Below are 9,034 nucleotides of genomic sequence, written 5' to 3'. Positions count from 1 at the left end.
CCCCCCCCCCCCCCCCCCCCCCCCCCCCCCCCCCCCCCCCCAGGTGTTACTTTAAGTTTATTTCTTCCAGAATCAGTATACAGTGAACAACTCTTGTGACCATTTAAAACATTTAGCTGTTTCCACCTGGAATGCATGCATTTTTGGCATCTTGTGAAGTTAGCAGAAAATATTTTTATTCTATTTTAAAACTAATTATTTTTTATTTTTGTAACTAATTTAAATAATGTTCCTTTTATTTTTAAATTTTCTTCAATCCCTTCCCTTTTTACCACTTCCAGGAGAAATAAGTTTTAATATATGATTTCATAACAAAGAAATAAAAACATGCAGAAACGGACTTTTCCCCTTAAAGGCCCCACAACAGCCATAACAGAATCTTAGTTCTCTGTGTAGTTTAAATACATCAATTTATGCTGCACTGTATTTTTCATTGTAAGGTCCTATGCGCTCACCTTGATACAAGCTGCATTTGCCAGAATCACTAAGTAGGGCAGTAGGTAAAATCCAGGAATGTATGACTTCGTAGAAGTCAGCACCAAAGGGATCCTGCTTTACAACATGTGCTGTACCCTTCATAGTGACTTGTCATAACCTTTATGACATTCCCTGTCCCAGAAGACCCAGGGGACAAAGATCCATTGTTCTTTCTGTCTCCCAAGGAACTGAGCACAGCAGATACTGGCACAACATGTTTGTTTTCAGATATAGAGTAAAATGTTATTTTAAAGGAAGATTTCAACTTTTAAAATCTGTATTTTATTAATTTTAAGAGTTTAGCTTTGTTAGCTCAACTTAGTTAAAACTGTTATTTTAAATCTACAGTGTTAATTCTCCTAATTTGACAAATACTTCTCTATGATCCTGCAGTAATGTCACAGTACTCTTATATTCAACTATTACAAATTTGAAGTCAAAACTTAAACAATAAAAAGTCAATAAAAATATTTTAATAATCTATACAGCTATCAAAAAACTCCCCATACTCAAAGTTTATTATGCTCATGTACAAAAATAACAAACTTCTGAAGTCACTGAACTAATATAGAAAATAGAATAGAAAAAGGTAGTTTAGTTAATAATTTTTATATGTTAACAGAGTCATTCAAGTTTTGATTTGTTCACAATGTATACTGTAAAAATGTAAAACCGAAAGTATCTCACAAAGTCTTCTAATATTTACCATTTGAATATCTAGTTCAACAACAGACTCATTTCATTCAACTTTTGCAAAATTCCTTCTCCCTCAAATGTATTTCATCATACGGTTGATCAGATACAGCTGGAATTTTCAGTTCTCCCCTCCTTGCCCCTAACACCACCACCACTATCTCACAATAAGTTACAACCAGTAGTCCTAGAAGTTTTTAACCTTTTTATTTTCAAATAAGTATCCACAGGAATTTGCATAACATGATATTTTGGCAACTGAGGAATCACTTGAAATGGTTAAGAAAACCTATTGTAGCAAAAGAGTCAAGGTAGGTTAGGAAAGCAAATCAGTGTCACTAGTCTCCCTAGAGAAGTAGTAGTAATGTCTTTAGAGAAATAACTGGAGTTTGAAAACCACCAAGCTATTTTATTTAAAGAAATGAAGACACATTACTGAAGACAATGTTTTTGTTTTGTTTTGTTTTCTATGAACCTTTTCCCAGTCCTCAGCAAATAAAATTGACTTTAACCTTTTGACTACAGAAAGGGTGAAGTTTCAGTCCAAAAGTCATTTACACTGAGTGTAAAAATTACAACATTGTCATATTGTGATTTTAGACATATTATGTTTATTGCATCTAAACTTAACAAACCTTCCCTCAGAGGAGATATGCTGAGACAATCTTTTGATGCTTGCCACAAATCTGAGATAAAATATTTAGCTTTGAACGTTCAGCGTACCACTGAATGAACAGATTTTTTTCAGTCAAACTGCCTCGTATAAAGTATTCATCTGCTTCTGATATTAAAAATCAGCTTGAGATTTTGTTTATCTATTTAGCTATTTTTTAATATGACATTTGTAAGGAGAGAGTAACAGTTTGCATACAAAAAGGCAAAAATCAACAGAAGTGAATAATTTTTACCATACTCTAAATCATGAGAAATTTAAATAATGAATCAGTGGCTCAATACAAAAATATTTTTTAAATCATGATAATTTATACATAATAGTTATTGAAGATTAGTACTTTTTAATTAAATCTTGAGAGTTAACATTTAAACTTATAGATATTAAATTACTCTGAGAAGAACAGAGGTACTTTTTTCAATGTAAGCTATTCTAAAGCACAATATGTATTTTATTTTATTTTATTTTATTTAATAGCAACCTCATATGTACCTTGCTCTTACCAAATTTCCTTTAATTTGATACTGTCTTGCTTAGAGACAGCTTCTTTTAAAAAATATACAAGGATAGTAAGGCCCACAAGTAAACTTTGCTCTCTAAAAAGAGGAAGATGAAAATACAATCAATATATACATTGATTATACATTGATTATATACAGAATAATTATACATATTATTCTGCTTCAACACCACAGAATCTTTTTCATTTCAAAATTTAAAAAGACAACTAACAACAATATTTTTAAATTCAATTTTTAAGTGCACAATCTATTTTAAAACATATCTTAACCATTTAGATTTTAAATTTTATTCAATATTTATAGAATATATTTGTATTGTATCTTACCTGAAAAAGTGTTTAACACAGTATATATTAAAAGGATTTACTGTTGACTTTATGTCTTCTGCTTATCAAATACTGAAAAAGCAATAACTCACTTGTAATCACTAATTTCTTCTTCAGATGCTATAATATGTTCTCTCGGTCTTCAGTTCTGTCTGTGATTTTCTACTGTTCTGTTCTTGGCGAACGGTTTCTGCTATTTGCTCACTTAGCTGCTCTTGAGTTGCTTTCAAGCTGGATTCCATTAGAAGAAGTTTTTCATCTTGACTGGCAAGTTCTTGGGCTGAAAGATATATATGAAAAAAAAATAGAAAAAAAAAAAAAAAAAAGAAGAAGAAGAAAAAAGCATTACATTTTAAACCCAAGCCAAGTGATATCTTTGTTTTAAATGTAATGCAGTGCAACACTCTGTAAGAGCTGGACAAATAATGTTTGCAGGAGAAGAGCATCATTCTGTTCCCAAATCTTGAGGGGAATATATCCTACAAATATATTAAAACCTGGCTTAAAACTCTTTCCTTATATTTCAGTAAAGTTAAATAAAGAAACTTGGATTCAGTATTCTGCAAAACATTTAAACTGCTACCAAATCTTACTGTATATACAGACATTTAGTATTTAGTTCATTTTAAAGCAAATAACTATTGCTTTCATATTTTGTAATGTAAGTTATTCTGGAATTTAAAATCTCAGTTTTGAGAAGATAGCAGCTGTTCTACCATTTTACGATCATAATGTATACAATTTAAGTTCAAAATCTTCAATTTAATTATGTTACTTTTCTTTGTGTGTGTGTGTTTTATTATTTTTATTATTTTTTGAATTACAGAGTACGTACATAGTAAAAACCCATTCTTTTCCAAGGTCATCCAATAGATGGCAATCTTTCCTTAGACCAAAAGAAGCCAGATAGCTGTACACTGCCAGCTCTCAGAAAAATAAGTGATTTAAGACAAAGACATTTTTCCTTTGTTCTTTGTTGACCATTTTCCTAAAAGATATATGTACATAGGTTTTAATTTATATATTTGACCCTTAGTATATGCATATATGAGTTTGTGAGGAGGTATGGGTGTATGTGTACACACGTATTTGTTTTTGTTCTGTAAATATATAGCTTCAGGTACATTCAAACATTTAGGTACCAGTTTTAATATTGGATATATTGAAGTTGAACTGATCATTAAAGCAAATGCTTCACAACAGACATTATATAGGAAGCATTCACATCAGTAGGTAATTAAATTATTTTGAAATTTGACAACAGAAAATTTTTAAAAATGAAGATGCTTCTAGTGATAGCAATTCAGTAAGTACCATACAAGTGGAGTTCACATGATCATAAATAATTTTTAAAAAGCTTGTTTTTAATGTGTTGTTATATAATATTAAAAAGTGATAAGAACACTAGGCTTCAATGAAGTCAGAAAAACAATGTTTTCCAGGCTTCGATGGATAGGATACTTTAAAGAAAAACATTTGTTTTCTGTTTAAATGATTTTACATTTATTGTCTTAATGTCTGACAATGTTCACCATATGTACAAGATCTAAATTCAGCTATCATATCTATCTTTACAAACCCAGATCATCCAGAAAAATTTATTTGTACATATATATATAAATATAAAAATGCTTTGTTCTCTATGACTGTAGCAAAACCTCAGTTCTTACAAAACAAGACAACAGTAACCAATTCTGTAATATTTTTATTTAAAATAATAATAATAATAAGGTACTCTATATAAATTACCTAGATTTGTACCTCAGGAAAGTACACAACTAAGAACAGCTAATTGTTTAACAACTGACACATATCACCCACAGCTCATATTTACTGAATTTCAAGCACATCTGAATCTCTGTTAACTAATGAGTTAAATGTTTAGTAATGGCAACAAATGCTGAAATAACAATGCAGTCTAATAAAACAAACTTGTAACAAGTTTTTGTTCATATATAAAAATGAGTTTTTTAAGCAATAATAATTTTGGTATAGATAAGCCTAAGCTGCCATAATTCAAAAAGAAATATAATATAAAACAAAACTGTATCTGTCAGGGCTTTTTGGACTCAATTCTGTCATACACTTGTATGCAAATTTCCTGAGGTAGATGGTCTCATTGAAAAAATATGACTACTTATTTGAGTACAGTTAATTATCTGTGGGCTCCTAGTATTCAATCTGAGTTTGAAATCAAAAGAATGGTATATTTTACATGCAATACCTACCTTTTCCCTTTAAAGTTTTTCAGCTGTTGATTTATTTATGTAAAAGATAATCCTTTCTATGAAATGTATTCAAATTTCAGAACTTATTAAGTCACTGTCAAATTTATCTGAAATAACATTCTCCGTATTATAACTAAATGGATACTTAAAAATGTTCTTAGAAATCATTTAGATGTGTTGTCTGTTTTTTTGGAGACCAAAGTATATTCCAAATCTATTTTACTTATACTGTTTTTCATTTGTAAATGGATCCAACAATGTATGTTAGTATATGCAATTAGCATATCTATTTAAACATACAAAAAGTCACTTAGTCACTATTTTTAATAGTCTGTTTTAACTCACAGTGTTCTGTTAAAAAAGGGTTAAATTATTTTAAGTTTACCTATGCCTTGGACTTGAGCCTTGGTTGATCCCAAGCCAGAGGCGCTAGCAGCTGCATGCTTTATTTACAATCCCTTTGTCAGACTTACAACTGCCCCAGGCTATAACATAGTGTACCTAATGTTCAAACTGGCAGGTAATCTTATGTCAAACATACTTCTTTGATTTAAAGTGATCAATAGATTCTTGTAAAGAGGTAATTTCTCTGATGTTTCCACCTTGCCTTTCTTACAGGTGATTCACACAAAAGCCTGCTTATATGATGTACGAACAATAAACAGAAAGCTATAATCATGTTTTTTCAGATGTTTCCGGTGCACAACGATTTTGGATCAATACCCTGTGTAATACAATTATCTGCAATGATCTGGTTGTATTGAAAAAGAATTTGCAGCAGACCTCTAGGGGGTTTTATCCAGAAATACGTATCTGGCAATGTTGTGAATAGTGGAAGAGAAAATTAAGGGGTTGACACAGGCTGTCTATTATGTTCCAAATGACTTCATTAATAATTTATTTGGTAAAAGTAGTATATTTCAAACTCTACTATACTGTGACTTCAAAATATTAATATAGCGATTTACTCGTGGCATTTGTTTATTTTGAAAACTAGTTCTAACACAGACATTGAGTGTAAAAAAAATTACCAATGAAAAATGATTTAAAGCAGTTTTTGTCAATCAAAATGATTGCTTGTTTTTCTTGCATCTTATTTTTCTTTTGTTGATATTATTCTCTCTCTCAGAATATATATATATATGTATGTTATATTCATTAGTGTGTTACTGCTAAAGCTGTTAACTTCTCTATAGTGGGGATTAATCATATCAGTTTAAAAAGTCACCTAAATATTAGTAATTATGTCAAATTTGTTAAGTTCAAATCATACCTTGTATTGCCAGTGAATGAGCAGGTGTTCTGAGACAGAAATGGTTGTTTTACCAAGTTAATACAAAGATCATAGAGCAGAAATAGAAATAAAAAAATCAGTTGTGTTCATTTAGTTTTGATGAAGACACAGTCTATAGCTGTAAATTTACCCTAAAGCAGCACAGGAAACCTTTTATATTCATTTGATTACAACAATCATATATCCATGTGATTGAAAATTCTGTTCCATTAGACTGTGCCAAATTCACATTTCCGTAATATTACTATTTTTGTACATTATTACCTGTCTTTCTACACTGCTTATGCACACCCTGCAGTTCCTGATTTAGCTGCTGAATCTCAGTTCTCAGTATGGTGGTTTTGGTTTCCGTCTGATTCCTTTCTTTCTGTGTGTCCTGGATACTGGCTTTCAGTTTCTTGACCACACTGTCAAGGTGCTCCACCTCAGCCACTTTTGCTTTGATATCTTTCCTTGCCTGCAGGAAATCACCTTCTGACTTTCTCAGAAGGTCATCTCTTTTGCGTATTGCCTGTGAAGACAAAAAGCATTCCAATAGTGCCTTTTATGATGTACTTTTTATACCGCATCCTGCTATTTTGAGCTATTGGGTATGTGAGATTATACAGCACCTCATTAGCAATTGGGTCAAGTACCCACATATACTTTAGGATCAAAAAGTTACAAGGACTTTAATTTAGAAAAGTCTGTTGAAGAAAAGATTCAGTATTACAATAAATACATCATTAATCAATACTTATAATTTCAAAGGCAAGAAGAAATATTCCATGTAATTGTGAGAGAAAAGTGTGAAATATGGTTTGACCTAAATGAATTATTTTCCTTTAAAAAAAAAAAAAATTGAAAAGGTTTGATAAATAAAATTAACAATAATAATAATAATAATAATAATAATAATAATAATAATAATAATAATAAAAGTAGGGGGGATATCTAACCTCTTGGTGACAACTGCTACAGAACTTTGGCACTCAGGAAAATGTGATAGGTTAATAAGACCATAAGGATATCCAAAAAACACAGGAAAAAAAAAAAAAAAAAAAAAAAGACAATTCAATTTTTCCCCTCTCACCTCTTATCTATGTAAAAGAACAATATATAGACTTTATTTTATTATTGCTTGCGGATGTTACATACAACTTAGTCTGTATTTAGAAGAGCCCTTTCCCTTAAGATGCTGTGCTACAGTTTTAATTTTTATGTACACAGTACTTAACCATGTCTTGCAAATTTATAGATATGTTTCATATCAATCACTATTGAGTATTCATGAGTGACTGTGCTTTATTGGCTTGATGCCACACCTTGATTCTCTATCATGCTCCATCATGATTCTTTTAATCTGAATATTTAGTACTCTTTCATGTCTTAATTACAGCAAATTGCACACAGTTGGCACCATTTCTTGAAATTAATCCCAGAGTACTTTGTTTCTGTCAAGCACAGTCAAAGCCTTAGAGAATAATAGTAAATGTTATTGCAGATCTAAATTTAAATGACTGTCTATGTATTTAACTTAAGCCTTTAATTATTCGTGCTGTACTGTTTTTGGTTCAAATGTTAAACATTCTTTACTGAGAATGTAAAATTGTTTCAGACAGCTTGAAACCTGCAATGTTAACATGACAACAGTTATTTGTATTAACATATTTTTTCAGGTGTGTAAAACTTAATAGACAGCATATAATATCCTGCTACACTAATATGTTTCCATTTCATTCTGTTTATTCAGTAAATAACAAAAAGGTTCTAATTATAAGAATGAGATTGTTGGAGAAGTAATTCCCTCTGTTCGTTCTTTTTTTTTTTTTTTTTTTTTCTTAGATAAAAAAAGTTCTAGAATTTAAGCAATCAACACATTTTCCTCATTGGCTGAGTTTTAAGCTGCCTGTACACACTGTACACAGTTGAATATATCTTCTACATCTTTCTATAACCCAAATAGAAAACGGGGAGTTTTTCTTTCTATTTTTTATTTTCAGTACACTAATAAAAAAAAAAAAAATAGAGAGAAACAGAGTATCTTAAATGTTATTTCTAATTGAAATTATGTATTTGGCAAAGTTTCCAAACAAGGATAAATTATTTCTGCTCATTGTGTAGTTTAGTAATGTGGACATTATACAATCAATAATTAAAAAAAAAAAAAAATCACTTCATGAATATTTTTTGTGCGGGAAATATTCACAGAGCAAGGTAAAAAGAGTAAATAAACCACCTTGGCCTATGCACCATTTATCCCAAGAAAAAGTTCAAAAATATAGATTTCTCATATTGAAAATGAATATGAATGAGATTTGCAGTTAAAACTGGCAAATATAAAACTACCTCCAAACATAACAGAAGTCATATTACTGTGACTAATTTATTTTTATCAGCATGCATTTTGACCTCATTGCTATCAGAAACTAACATATCTTGAATTTAAAGACAAACACCAGAGAAATATGTACTTACAAAGTTTGTGATAAAGTATTTTTTCTCTAGAACTCATAACAAATATGCATGAAGTAGTGCATTCCCAGCTCCTGCACATTCTATTTTACAATGTGATTTTTAAAGAGATTGCTGTTTTGCTCACTCTCATAGAAAAAACAGACCCAATCTTGTTGACTATAAAGTTTACTGGCATCTGTAAAGTCTAAAGTCTCTTTCAAGCTGTGTTATCTGCTGTTATAGCTGAGCAAGTTCCACTTTGTGTTTCTGCTGGGAAGCTATTACACCCAGACACACTGACTTCAAGGTCTTCTCTGGATTTTTAGTTTCAAGAACAGATTTTTGTTCTGTCCACCAAACATATTAGCAGATTCAGCTTTATATAT

General features: G+C 30.5%; 1 long non-coding RNA gene across 1 annotated transcript in view; it reads right to left on the bottom strand.

Moving 5' to 3' along the window:
• Positions 1-2,959, bottom strand: part of LOC118161823 — an 11,776-nt gene extending 8,817 nt beyond the window's left edge. The window contains exon 1 of the long non-coding RNA XR_004748183.1: positions 2,779-2,959. This is a non-coding gene — a long non-coding RNA (uncharacterized LOC118161823). The remainder of the gene's footprint in view (positions 1-2,778) is intronic.
• Between the last annotated feature and the right edge of the window lie 6,075 nt (positions 2,960-9,034).

This window comes from Oxyura jamaicensis, chromosome 2 (genome assembly GCF_011077185.1).
Source record: "Oxyura jamaicensis isolate SHBP4307 breed ruddy duck chromosome 2, BPBGC_Ojam_1.0, whole genome shotgun sequence".
Classification (NCBI taxonomy): domain Eukaryota; kingdom Metazoa; phylum Chordata; class Aves; order Anseriformes; family Anatidae; genus Oxyura; species Oxyura jamaicensis.
The sequence above is the reverse complement of the archived record's forward strand: the minus strand, read 5'-3'. Positions and strand labels throughout refer to the sequence as shown.